The sequence below is a fragment of the Schistocerca americana genome, chromosome 6 (assembly GCF_021461395.2).
Source record: "Schistocerca americana isolate TAMUIC-IGC-003095 chromosome 6, iqSchAmer2.1, whole genome shotgun sequence".
Lineage (NCBI taxonomy): Eukaryota > Metazoa > Arthropoda > Insecta > Orthoptera > Acrididae > Schistocerca > Schistocerca americana.
Window position 1 is genome coordinate 439,211,613 of NC_060124.1, and position 14,674 is coordinate 439,226,286.

The 14,674-nt window shown below is 39.6% G+C and overlaps 1 protein-coding gene across 1 annotated transcript in view; it reads right to left on the bottom strand.

Annotated features, from left to right (window-relative positions):
- LOC124620195 (hemicentin-2-like) overlaps positions 1 to 14,674 on the bottom strand; it is a 172,952-nt gene that overhangs the window by 138,439 nt on the left and 19,839 nt on the right. The window lies entirely within an intron of this gene.

A 14,674-nucleotide genomic window follows, 5' to 3' on the forward strand; every position in this document is an offset into this window, starting at 1 on the left:
CTAATAATCCTAAAAATACTGAACAGTATGATTACTCCATCGTGTACGAACTCTAGCGATTGATCGGCCAGAGGATGGGGAACAAAAAATGACGTCCGCAAATGCAGGATTTCCGTACTAGAAACCATATATTCAATCATACATTGTTACAGGAACTGCGGTCTAATACATGCTGTACCATGCTGCCAGAGTTAGTTCGCATGCCCCTAGCGCCCCCTTCTGCCATAGTAATTGCTAACGTGGCGTCCGATTCTCTTCTCTTGCTGACTCACCTTGTAGCAGATGTGATACAGCGTTGTACACAATGGTTCCGTATTCAAATCAAGAGCTTGCCGACATGGTGTTTACTTGTGGAAAGACAAATGGCGACGGGCGGCGGGCAGAAAGATTGTATCAGGAGACATTTCCCCGCCGACAACAACCACAGTATCGTGAGGTAAAGTTGTGCATGTTGCGGGTAGTGACTCAGCGAAAGGTGTGGAAGAACTAACAGACAATTTAGAGAGGGCTGAAGTAAATAGTGTGGATGCAGGAAGCTTGTGTAGTGAAGTTCGTACGAATTGGTATCTGAAGGAGTAGTGTGGTTTTAGTGTGACTGATTGGCGTTGTTACGGTAGAACGTTACGGTCGTTACTGCCCCATATGTGGAAACGAGAGACGTTTAGAATTGCTAGAGGTTTAGAAAAAGGAAGGAACGATTTTAGGGCGAAGGAAATATTTAATGAGTTATTTTGGGATGAATATGAGATTGAGGGATGGATGGAACAGAATGTGTGTACCCTAGAATTTGAAGACAAGGGACGAGACGTACACAATGATTTGTTAAGGGAGAAATATTTAGAACGAAAGGAAATGGTAGATGTACAGCCAAATATTGAAATTAAAGTAGGCAATGAAATGGTAGATGCACTTCTAGATTCAGATATGTCAGTACCGTCGAAGAGTTTTAGGAGCATGATCAAAAATAGGAAACTAGCTATCTTCCCAGTCACTAGCGTTCAGATTAAAATTTCAGCCAAAATGACAACAAATACTTTTAGAATTTAAATGTTGAGAAAAAAATTAAAGATATATAGTTTTGTAGTGAGTGGTCTAGTAAAGGAGGTAATTTAGGGAACTGACTTCCTGTGCAAATACAATACTTTGCTTAATTGTGTAGGGAAAAGCCTAGAATTAAAATTGCAGAATGAAAAAGGGCAAGTAAAATTTAAAAGACTTTGAGCAGGGGAAAATCGGTTTGCTCATGCCATAGTTACTGAGGGTTGGAGTGAGGAAGTGATCGGGATGCCGTCAGAATTCGATTAAAACAAATATTGGATTGCGGTATAGTCGAACAATGTAGGAACGATTACTGCAATCCTATCGTTACTGTTAAAAAAACGTGATAACTCGGTCACAATTGTACTCGATGTGAGAAAAATAAACAAAGTAATTGTAGGTGAATATGGAGGAACTGTTGCAGAATTTTAATTGTTTCGGTTGGGAGGAGAGCCAACACCGTGTTACTAGAGAAGGCCGAAGGGCACGCGTTTTAGCTCACGCAGGCTGTCGTGAGGTCTGGAACAGGACAAGGAAATTAGTATTTAGAAAATAGGACGTATCTGGTGGAATACTTAACTTTAATCCATTGATGGTGAACGTCGGTCTGGACGGTACATGATTCACAATATCAATAGTAACTGATAATGGCGCCTTGCTAGGTAGTAGCTAATGACGTAGCTGAAGGCTATGCTAAACTATCGTCTCGGCAAATGAGAGCGTATTTTGTCAGTGAACGATCGCTAGCAAAGTCAGTTTTACAACTGGGGCGAGTGCTAGGATGTCTCTCTAGACCTGCCGTGTGGCGGCGCTCGGTCTGCAATCACTGATAGTGGCAACACGCGGGTCCGACGTATACTAACGGACCGCGGCCGATTTAAAGGCTACCACATTAGCAAGTGTGGTGTCTGGCGGTGACACCACATTAATAATATTGATTTAATGTCCAGTGTTGATCTGACTTCGAGATTTTGGCAGATACCATTGGCAGAGGAAAGTAGACCGTACACTTCTTTCCTTTTTGAAGGGCAAAGCTACCGATTTAGATTGTTACCATTCAGACTTAAAATTTTTCTGGCAGTTTTTGTAAGAGCGTTGAGTCATGTCCTGGGGGAGAGTCTAATGAACAATCGTGAAGGAGTTGGGCTGTATACAGAGAAGGGAAGAAGTGAAAGTATTCTAATATTAATTAGTGGTAGCAATTTTAGAGGGATAATTTTATATGTTTTACTTGGGGGATTCATTGGTAATTGGTTAGTTTATTGTGACACTGTACGTGTGCAAGAGGGGGACGTTAAGGCAATGAGGGTGCATGGAGGTCAGTGACTTCGTGGATTTAAGTAAAATATGTATTGATTTATGCTTTGTATAAGAGTGTGGAAAACAATTTAGTGGTCAATTTGAAGGGTATTAAAATTGTAATTGTATGTGTACACATTTTTTGGTGTGTGGAAGTAGGAATAATTTATTGAAGTCAATTAAATAAAACTTTTGGGAATTTGAGCTTACTGTGATTGAGTCGTTGGCCTTGTGACTTTGTTCCTAAAGTACCGTTTTCCGCTGGAGGAAATCCTTAGCGAGATGCTGGTGGGGCTTGGGAAATGGTTTTGTCGACGGGTTTCTACTTTTGGTTTTCGTTGTAGACAGATTTGTCGCGATAAACGGTGGAGCTCGAAATTCGGAGGTAGACACGATTTCTGCGAGGCACTTAGTCAAAAGACTGATGTGAGTTGGTCAATACATCGTGCAAAAATCCGTGTGGGCGTGTGTAGTGTGACGGAAAAATTAGTGCAAGAAGGTACCTTAGCACTGAGTGAGTGACACAAGAAGTGTTTACAAAAACGCACGTAACGGAAAGTGCATTTAAAAAAAATTAATTCTTGTACAAAAGATTTTTTATGCATAACAGAAATGCTGGCATTTACTTAATATGCCCTGTAGTTCATAATTTGTGTTAGTTTAAGTTCATATCGAAATTCCTGCTGCTTCCACATCACTACAAAAATTTTGTAAACACTATTTTCCCAGCGTTTTGATCATTTAATTCTGTTCTTTGTAATTTGTTTTATATGTACTTGTATGAACGGTAGGGCGCTATTTCTGAACATTCTGGCAAACCAGTGGTGTGTGAGGCAACGGGCGAGTTGTGGCGCCCTGAAAAGTATGCTTAAGTTCGGAGTTGGCGTGGCCCCACGGGCCGCTCTGCAAGCTGGGGCTCGTCAGCAACAGGGTGGTGCCGAACAGTAGCCGGAGCAAGTGGGGTAGCCCAAGCGCGTGGCCCACGGCGACGGCGTGGCTGGGAATTCCTTGTTGACGCTGTGCTTTGTGTTGATGAAGGAGATTTGTATGCCAGGAGTGCCAAAGATGGCGGACTTTGTGAAACCACGATGGCAGACATTTCACTGTATAAGTAGAAATTCATAATAGCCAGAGGAATCATTATAACTTAAAAAGAAACATGTACATCACCATTATTTGCATGACGATTCTGATGGTGTAATCAGATTTTTAATATCTTTAATAGTTTAAAGCTTATTATCTGGCTGTAAATTATACAAGTAACACCCAACGAATTTCCAAAATCTAAACGGTTCATCCGCTTTTGTCGACCGACATGTCTTTAGAAAGCTATGTGTAAATATAAATTGCTGTGAATTACAGGCATGTAACTTGAATGTTGCATGAGTTATTGGAGGTCAAAGTGGCCGATTACTATTGATCACGTCAGACCGTAAGTACACCACAGTTACACGAAAAAAAAAAAAAAAACGGTAGCACCATGCTTATAATTATATATATTCGTCTTTGTCTCTGTTTGTATCCAATGTATACTATTCATATACTGGCCTATTTTTGTTTCTATTCCTTTCATATGTGTTTCTTTAAATGTTATTTATTTCATAATGTATGTTTCTATAGCCCAGCTGTAGGAATATTTATTTAATTTCCAGTTATTTAAATGTGAATCCAGTATTCTGCATGTGTTTCAATATGTTTGTGAGTGTACGTTGGCTTGGAGACATAGCGGGATTACTCTAGCCAATCACAGCGCTCGTTACTACTGTAGGCGACTACCGAAGTCAATGGATATATTGGGTGGAAGTGGGTGTTGAGGATTGGGTGTACACAAGAGACGGGAAGTGCTGGACGGGAAGGCATGATGGACGGTCGCAGGAAAAACTTGGAGTGTGTTGAGCAGCTTGAGTGTGGTCGTGAGAGATAGAAATAGTCTGTAGAGTCGACTGTAGCACTTGTGAGATCTCCGTGGCTTCTGCAATGAAGACGTAGTATGCGTTTAGAAGTGAATATCTCTCGAACTATGTTGTTGCTCATAACTAATAACGTGAAGTAATAATCTATTGAAACTTCCTGGCAGATTAAAACTGGGTGCCCGACCGAGACTCGAACTCGGGACCTTTGCCAGAGGTCCCGAGTTCGAGTCTCGGTCGGGCACACAGTTTTAATCTGCCAGGAAGTTTCATATCAGCGTACACTCCGCTGCAGAGTGAAAATCTCGTTCTGGTAATAATCTATTGTTTCCCAGTTACTCAAGTGAAAATTTTATTTAATTGCTGGGCCATCGACACCAATAAGTGTTTTGCAGAAATAAACAGCATTCTTAAAATGACTTCTACCATACTCATCATTTAAAGTCGGTAAAATAGGACCTGCAGATTTTATTTAATTGCAATCTTTCATTTATAAATTTCTATGCTACATCCAAAATTTGCAACTGCCGAGTGATAGGAACCATCGAACACTCGATTCATGTGTGTTTCATATTGTAAACTGCAGACTCGACAGTATTTGGCATGTAATGCGGTAACTACGTATCCCACCTCCTAGACAACGAAACCATCCAAAACTTTTAATATTTCTGCTCTGTGTCTGAGGGTACATATTTGGGGGGGCACATTTGTTTTGAAATCCCACAATTCAGTGTTTGCCACAGTGCTTCAGAATTTGTCAGAGACATGGTCGATTCCGGAAGCAGGAAATCATGAAGATCGTACCCGAAATGTTCGATCACCAAACTAGGAGAGAAATGTGATTAACACTGTGGAGGCGACCGCTGTGTCAGCACCAAACAGTCAAACAGTTGTCGCGTCAGTACAGGGTAAGCTAGACGACCCTGTGGAACATTCCCCATGACAATTGTTATATCCTTATCACTTATAGCGCGAGGAGGGATTACTAGCGACAGACTTTCCACACCAGGAGCAATTTTGTCACTGGTCTCTCCACCAGGCAACTACGATTCCGGGATTTGTCTCATCCATCCTATTCACAGATCAGGCCACATATACGTGGAGTGGTTTCTCCAACTTTCATAACAGTCACCTGGGGGATAGTATGCAGAACCCCATGTATGGTGACAGCGAATTATCAGCATCGATGCAGCAGGAATTTGTGGACCGGGATAATTTCCGGCCGTATTTTGGGGCTAGTCTTTCTTGTGCATCGTCTAACCGACAGGAACTATCGGCGTTTCTTGCGAGTGACCTTGCCTACCCTGCTCGAAAAAGTGCCATTGATGATTCGAAGGGTTATGTGGCTGCTACATGATGATATTCTAGCCCACTTTGCCGTTAAAGTCCGGACGACTATCAATCGTGGCTTCCCTAGTCGAGGGATCGGACGAGGGGGTCCAGTTGCATGGTTTGCTAATTCACCGAATCTCAGCCCGTGCCATGTCAAAAATATCGTGTACGCAGAGCCCATTCCACATGTGGAGACAATGGAGCAGCATATTCATGCTGCCTTTGGCACTTTTCGGATTGATTTTGGTAGATGTGATCGTGGGAGACAGAAAATGCTATGGTATATTCGTTGAGGAACGTAGAAACCATTTTCAGCACATATTGTAACTGTGGCTGCATGGTACAGCGCCTATTAAACCTCAGTCTCTGGAACAATGTATGTATAAATGATCTCTTGGAAACCATGCATTTCTGGATATAAGTTCATTAGACAATTTTTGTGTCGTATCCTCTCATCCATCAATCCCTAGAGTTTGTACAATGTGGAAAAAATCACATTGTACAATCCCAGTTGTCAGTAACAACGCGGAAACACATAAATTATTGTAGTGTTTTTAAAATTGGATATAATGTAACTGATGTGAATTTCTCGACACGTATGAGGGAGATTCCACAAACCGAATGACATAGCGACTTTTCGAGTAAATATGCGTAGATCTGTAGTTAAGCTGGCTAGTCGAGTGTAAGCATACTGCATGTGAAGAATGACTTCGTTTATCACAAATGCGTGTATTTTCATCATCAGGAATCTAAAATAGGAACATAACAAACAAACTGATATACAAAAAATACATTGCCATAATTTTTTTGGAAACTAATAACTTAAACTGAAAATAAAGGGCTATGGGAAGGGGAAGATGGAGTGGGAGGGAGGGGGGGGGGGGGGGGTAGGGGGGAGAAGCGGCAGGTGGCTGCTGGAAGTGAGAGGTCGAGCAAAGTAAGGAGTAGTGGAAGAGAGGACACGAAAGAATAGACCATGTTAAAATAACAATGTGAAATATATCCGCCCAGTACTTGGATCATATGAACTACATGTGACTTTTTCTAATGTTCCCTTCTATTATGTTATTAAATCAGCTCATTAAATGTGTTACTTCCATGTGCACTGATGTAACGCATTTCATTTTGTCACTCCATATGATTTGTTATCGTGTCATATATGACACTGCGCCACCATGTACAATCTGCAGCCACCTAATGACAGATTTGTCTTACTATCACAGTTTTATGGGAATTCGCTTACTAGTCTGTCAACTCAACTGGGGCAGGTAGGAGTAAAGTGTGTTCGCGCGTTTGTCTGATGTTGGTCAGTTATTACTATCTAAAAAGTTTTTATAATATATTTTGTATACAGATTCGTTTGTTATAAGTCAATTTAAATTTTTGAAAGTGGAAATAATGCCGAAACGCGTCATGCAGAGTTTATGATCAATAAAGTTGTAAGTAGGCTGTTTATGTTTTCTGTATGTAAGTAGGCTGTTTATGTTTTCTCTATGTAAGTAGGCTGTTTATGTTTTCTGTATGTAAGTAGGCTGTTTATGTTTTCTCTATGTAAGTAGGCTGTTTATGTTTTCTCTATGTAAGTAGGCTGTTTATGTTTTCTTATTGGCAACGTTACGTAGCGCTCAATATGAAAATCACTGGCTGTGCTGTGTGCAGTCTGTGGCTAGTTTGCATTGTTGTCTGCCATTGTAGTGTTGGGCAGCGGCAGCTGGCTGTGAACAGCGCGTAACGTTGCGCAGTTGGAGGTGAGCCGCCAGCAGTGGTGGATGTGGGGAGAGAGAGATGGCGGTGTTTTTGATAATTTGTAATACTGGATGTCAATTATGAATATTAAGGTAAATACATTGTTTGTTCTCTATTAATATCTTTCATTTGCTAACTATCCCTATCAGTAGTTAGTGCCTTCAGTAGTTTGAATCTTTTATTTAGCTGGCAGTAGTGGCGCTCGCCGTATTGCAGTAGCTTGAGCAGCGAAGATTTTTGTGAGGTAAGTGATTTGTGAAACGTATAGTTTAATGTTAGTCAGGGCCATTCTTTTGTAGGGAATTTTGAAAGTCAGATTGCGTTGCGCTAAAAATATTTTATGTCAGTTAAAGCACAGTCGTGTAAGAATTGTTGAAAGGGGACGTTTCATATGTCGACCCTTAGCCTAGGATACCTCACTGGAATCTTCTGATTTTTTCTTGTAGTTTGTGTATTTAGTGTAGCTTTTGTTTATTGCTAGCGCGTAATTGTAGAGAGAATCTCCTTTGTAGTTGTAGTTTTCATTGTTGTAGAGTAAAACAGTTGTGGCATGCATGTAGATTTGCACCAAGTATTTCGCAGCTGCAATTAACTAGACATTATTTCCATTGCTACGTTATTTTATTTTGCTCTTCAAATTGTGTTTTTCTGTGTTGTCGTGTGAAATACTGTGACAATAATGGCGTGTGAAAAACGTAATACTAGGCTCCAAAGTAAACTGAGAAATGACAGTGAAGACGCAGGCAGTGTGTTAGCGCCGCAGAGTAATGAATTAACTGATGTTCAAAGTAGTAATTTGGTAATCGTGCATAGGGAAATGGAGCGGGCGGCAAACAATGGCACGGACAGTGAAACAATTAGTGAAGAGGGAAGCATTATCGATCGATCGGTCGGCAACAGCTCGCCTCAGGAATCCGAAATGACAGGACACAATTTCGCAAATACTGTAGATTCAGGTTTTGGGTCATCACCGTTTTCTCAAATAAGTCAAGACACATTTTCTGCTTGTCAAAATGTGAATGTTGTCGGTGCAAATGCACTGCCGAAAAGCGTAGAGAAACAGATTCCAGACACTAATACATTATTATTGCAATTAATGCAACAAATGGAACAAAATCAGAGACAAACACAGCAAAAGCTTCAAAAGTTAGATACAATGGAACAAAATCAGAGACAAACACAGCAAAAGCTTCAAAAGTTAGACACAATGGAACAAAATCTTAAAAAGTTAGACTCATTGGAGCAAACTCTTGAACGAACACGTGAGGATTTAACTGCTGAGTTACATCACATTGAATCGAAATGTCAAAAAGTCTGTAACGACGTAAAAACACAAATTTGTGAGCATTTCCAACCTATTTTTTCGCGTCATGAAAATGCATTACAGAATCACGAAGCAGCCATAAAAGAACTGCAAACTATTGTTCATGAAAATCACAACACCTTGCAAGCTAAAATTGACGCAGTTGCATCTACCGATTCGGTTACGCAACTTGCAAAAAGTCAAGAAAACTTAAAAGACACAGTAGACACGATTGCAACACAAATGGACACTCTGAAACTTGGTTCAGAAAAACATAGAGAGGAAATGTGTTCACTATCGGAGAAAGTAGCCGAACTTTCGGATCTGGTCACTAACTTATCTACAAAGGTAGATGATGATCTGAATGACACAAGACCTGTAGCCTTCACTGACACTGAAGAGTGCGAACAAATTAGGAAATTCAAACAAAATCAGAATCAGATTAATACGCAACACCAAAGAGAAATCCGGGAAGTACAAGATCAGCTGACACAGTTAATACAAGAATTACGTATTTCAGAGGATACTCGCGCCCCAATAAGGGAAGAGGGACATCGAAATACGGAACAGCCACAAAATAATAACATAGGGCATTTCGGAAGTTATGAAAGAAATCGGCAATGTGCACCGAATTTTGAGTTGGAACCGCCGAAGCGACGTAACAATGACCGACATGCGACTCGCCGACATGATGATTTTGACTATAAGCTTTTCATTACTACACGTAAATTCAAAACGTTTAAGAATTCTGGCAACGACATTCATCCACAAGCATGGCTCCATCAGTTCTCTCATTGTTTTCCTCCCAACTGGTCGTTGGAACACAGATTAGAATTTATGTGTGGCTACTTAGAGAATGAACCAGCTGTAAGAATGCGATCGGTAATTCACGATTGCCACAGTGAAGGAGAGTTTTACCATGCCTTCCTCTCAGCATATTGGTCTCAAGCTACACAAGACCGTGTAAAACATAACATCATAATGATGAAACACTTCGAACAATCTGAATTTTCCAGTCTTGTGAAATATTTTGAAGACATGTTGCACAAGAATCAATACCTGTCAAACCCATACAGCCCCTCAGAACTCATCCGCATTTGCTTAATCAAACTGCCTGAACATTTACGACATATTATTTTGGCAGGACGTTGCAAAGACGACATTGAAGCATTTCAGGGACTTTTACAAGAATTAGAAATTGACACTGACAATCGCGGAACGCGAAAGCAGGAACACAACAATTACAGGTCACATCCGTCGCAATTCCGCGATGAAAGAAGTAATAACTTGACACGACAAGGCTATTCTCACAACGCAAATCGTGACCAAAACAGACACCACCCATATGACAACCATTGGCAGAGTAATAGTTACAGAGAAAGATCGCATTTCCGTAGTAATGAATATGACAGAGATAACCATAGAAACAGACAATATGGTAATCAGAACTATTATTATCAAGGGAGACAGAATAATTTCAGACGCAACGGACCAGCGCGCAGTTACGATTCAGGGAGAAATTCTCCACCACATGACCGACACGAAAGAAACTGTGTAAACTACCGACAAAACGACAGACCTGAATTCCATCCGAACTGGCGAGCTTTAAACAGAGCTGGGCCCTCTCGGCAAGGCGAATTTGTGTAAGTTAGGCCTCCTAATCCCAGTAACGACGCGCGGCAACAAAGAGACAGACAATGACTCGCACCGCAGGCATACACGTGCGCCGGCTGGCTCCGAGAAAAATAACATTATATCTGGTACTGCTAATGAGATTTTAATGCAACATTTTGGTTTACTTGAAAATACATTCCGGATTTAAAGTACTTTCTGTGAGATACCAGATGAGACAATAGTTAGTTTATGTGACAGCTACACGATTTTTATCACGACGCTACTAATGAGTGACAATTTACAATGTTGCTTTTGCGGTGTATCTGTTTTATATCTGCACAGTTTTCTGAATTCTTCTGGAAATCAAAACATGTTTTATTAGTAACTTTTGTGGTATAGCTACAATGAGACTGCCTTTTCTGTAGCACAACAATACGTTACAGCACAGTACTTTCTTCATCACGCCAATAAGCATAATAACTACGATATCTATACGCAAAGCATTTCATTTTTGTTTATCATGAGGTAAGTACATTGACTTCTGCAGAGCTTAGCTTTCGGAGGAAAATAACTACGACACTTCCACAGAGATTATCTTACAACAAGATGCACATTTAGCGCTACAGGACACGCATTTCAGTGATCAATTTTGTACTTAAAACATTTATTTTTAAAGATTTTTGAATTACAAAGAAAGTTTTCAGTGATACATTTCATTTCATTGCTGTAATCTGTAACACCTGAGGGTATAATTACATTAATCCTCAGGGGGGTACACGCCTACTTTGTGTGCTAAGCGTGTAGCGAGCGCTAGGAGCCCTAGCTAATATGGTATTTGCTTATACAACTTTACACGTCGGTACCATATTTCTCTAACACAGAATTACACAGCTATCTGATTATTTGACAGAGAAACAAACATTCTTTTTACTACGTCAGTGACAGATGTTTACGCAATTACAGTTGGATAACTTCACACTTATGAAACTGTATTTTGTCTGTACTTTGTGAAATGTTCATATTTTTTCGGATTCATTGTGATACTATGAGAGCTTTGAGATATTTGGTATGGGATCATGATTGTAAAGTACGTTTGAGGTAGATGACACTATTGAAATGAGCAGAGAATTTTTTTTTACGTTTTGAAATTATTGGAGGAAGTTACGACGATTTTAAGATTTGACTGAAGTGTTATGATGTTATTATTACGACGACGATGTGTACTATGCTGTTGAGGTATGTTTATGATAAATAAGCTGATGCTATATGAGGAATCTGATTATGCTATGTAGCTATTATGATGAAATATTGAAGACGTGTTGATGAATATGAATATGTATATGTGTAATAAGGTAAGGAATAAGGAGTAGGGGTTAGGGACTCTGATTTATGAAAAGGTTGTTGGAAACCAAGAATCGTACTTTAAGAGTTATGAAATGTGTGTGTATATGCATGAATGTATCACAATGCCACTGAAAATTTTTTTGGACACTGTTATATTTATAGGGTTTTGTTTCTACAGATTTGCAACGCTAATTCTTGACCTGTGAAATATTTTTATATGAGACTACCACGGTAGCAGAATCTCCTGTCGTAAATATTTCCGTACGAAAGTTAAGTGACCACCTGCATGTAATGCGTCGCGGGCACCCAGCTGTGTCAGACGCCTGGAGAAAAAGCCATTATTGCGAGCCCTTTTCAGCGGCACAGGTAGCACAAAAAAAAGGGGAGGCCATTATCCTTGGAAATATTCTTACATCTGCAAACCTGATAATGACAAGTGTCTTTCTATGAGAGTTGAGAGCTACTGACTTACGAAATGTCACATGACTATTGAATGATGTTCTTATGCTTTGCTTTTCGTAGTTGCTTATTTCACTTGATACCTGTTTTTCAGCTGTGTTGCAGCATTGCTTTTATAAAATGAAATGCATTTGCTAATGTAAACACTTTCTGTCAACAGATCTATTAACTAATTATTTTATGATCCACATTCTTTAAAAAAGGAGCACTTGGAAAGGAAAGAACAATAAGAAGGAACTAGTAACAGTAAAACATAATTTTCTTTTCAATTAGATGGTAATATTTTTTTTTACAATAAGTTGTTGTGGTGCACCACTTTAATTACATAGACATTAAGATGTGAATATACATTTCCCTTATCTGCATTGTTGTTTTTACTGTAATATTTTTTCTGCTTGCGCTATGTCATGTTTAGGTATAAGTTGCTGCTGTTTGCCAGGCATAGTGTTATTGAATTTGACTTTTGCTCATTTATGCTGCTAGCTTTGCCAATTTGCATTTTTTTTGCATTGCTGTTTGTGTTGATTTGTTATGTGATGCTGCATTGCCTCGTCCCTTAGTTTAGCATCTGAGCTCAGTAGATTTAAGTTAGCTTAAGAGGGGGTAGCCTCTAAGAGAATGAGTTGCGATGAATTGGAAGAAATGCATTGAGAAAACAGGTTTAGGTAGAATTTTCTTGGAAATAAATGTTGAGGTAAGAAATGTGTGAACATATAAATACAGAAAGCATGCTTAGATAGAATTTTTTTGGTGGAAACAGAGGATGAAATAAGAGGAAAGATATATGAAGTTTTGGGTTGGACTGCAGTACCAAATGTTGCACTAAAAACGAACCCTGTCCTTTCCTATTGGTGTTATCCCACTATGTGTTTGTGTACCCTTGAGTATTTGTTTTCTTCCTGTTTCTGTGTACTGTTTCATAGAATTTTTTTCTCTTCTAATACTAAGCTATATTCACTATGAGGAGGAATACTGTTATCCTCAAATATAAGTTGCATTAATAATATGTTATTTTCTTTGTAAAGTTGTTTACAATTCTGTTCTGTTTCAATGTTCATGTGTGAAATTAATGTTTCGAAAACTATTCTCATTATTTTATGTATGTACTTATGTCACTATTTTTGTAACACTCATGTATATGTTTATTTCTATTCTTTTGTAAAGCCTGTACTACAAATGTTATCTGTATTATTATGTTTTTAATGATGTATTTTGTACCTTTGTAATTGTATTCTTATGTTATAAAATTGTAATTGTCACCAGTTCATGACATTATTAACTTGTTAGTTACATTTCACTGCACACGTTTCTGTTGGTCATAGTATGTGGACAATATGTGAGAAGTAGGGACTGTTAGTGTTTGCACGTGTGTTGGTAATTCAGCAAGGGACTGGATAACAGCATTGCTGGTTCTAAGGACAATTAAAAGAAAAACTTTCTGAGTGCACAAGTGGTGGTTTATGGACTTGCTATATTCTCTGCAAGAATCTTCGATGGTGATTGTGCACCTGCACAGTCGCAACGGATGGCTGCTGGCCGCCTCTACCAGGACTACAGTGGGTCTGCATCTATGATGACCTACCAACGCCATTATTTCTACAAGGACTGCAGTGGGTCTGCACCTCTGGTGGCCCACCAATACCACAATCTGTACCAGGACTCCAGTGGGTCTGCTCTGTGATGACCTACCTAACAATATTCTTCAAAACGTCGAATGAACTCTGCTGTGGGTTTGCTCTGTTGTGGCCCATTACCTGTCAGCATGTCAAGAGTCAGCACTGTCTTTCCGTTGGAAGGACAACACTACTTCTTCAAGACTGCATGGAAATCCACTACTTCTGTGTGCATTGTCTTTTACTGCTCAGACTTTGAGAAAAGAAACGGCAGTTTCACTGTGATGAATGATCAAGACTGTCTTTATAGACTGTGAGAAAATTTTAGCTTTTGACCAACATTGTATCAATAAGTGTGTGCATTTTATATCTTTGTTACTGTGATTGTGAAAAATTTTTGTCAAATCTGTATTGGCCAGTGCCCAACACCATTTGTAAAAATTTTTTGTGGGGAGCATGGGGGCTATGTAAGTAGGCTGTTTATGTTTTCTGTATGTAAGTAGGCTGTTTATGTTTTCTCTATGTAAGTAGGCTGTTTATGTTTTCTGTATGTAAGTAGGCTGTTTATGTTTTCTCTATGTAAGTAGGCTGTTTATGTTTTCTCTATGTGAGTAGGCTGTTTATGTTTTCTTATTGGCAACGTTACGTAGCGCTCAATATGAAAATCACTGGCTGTGCTGTGTGCAGTCTGTGGCTAGTTTGCATTGTTGTCTGCCATTGTAGTGTTGGGCAGCGGCAGCTGGCTGTGAACAGCGCGTAACGTTGCGCAGTTGGAGGTGAGCCGCCAGCAGTGGTGGATGTGGGGAGAGAGAGATGGCGGTGTTTTTGATAATTTGTAATACTGGATGTCAATTATGAATATTAAGGTAAATACATTGTTTGTTCTCTATTAATATCTTTCATTTGCTAACTATCCCTATCAGTAGTTAGTGCCTTCAGTAGTTTGAATCTTTTATTTAGCTGGCAGTAGTGGCGCTCGCCGTATTGCAGTAGCTTGAGCAGCGAAGATTTTTGTG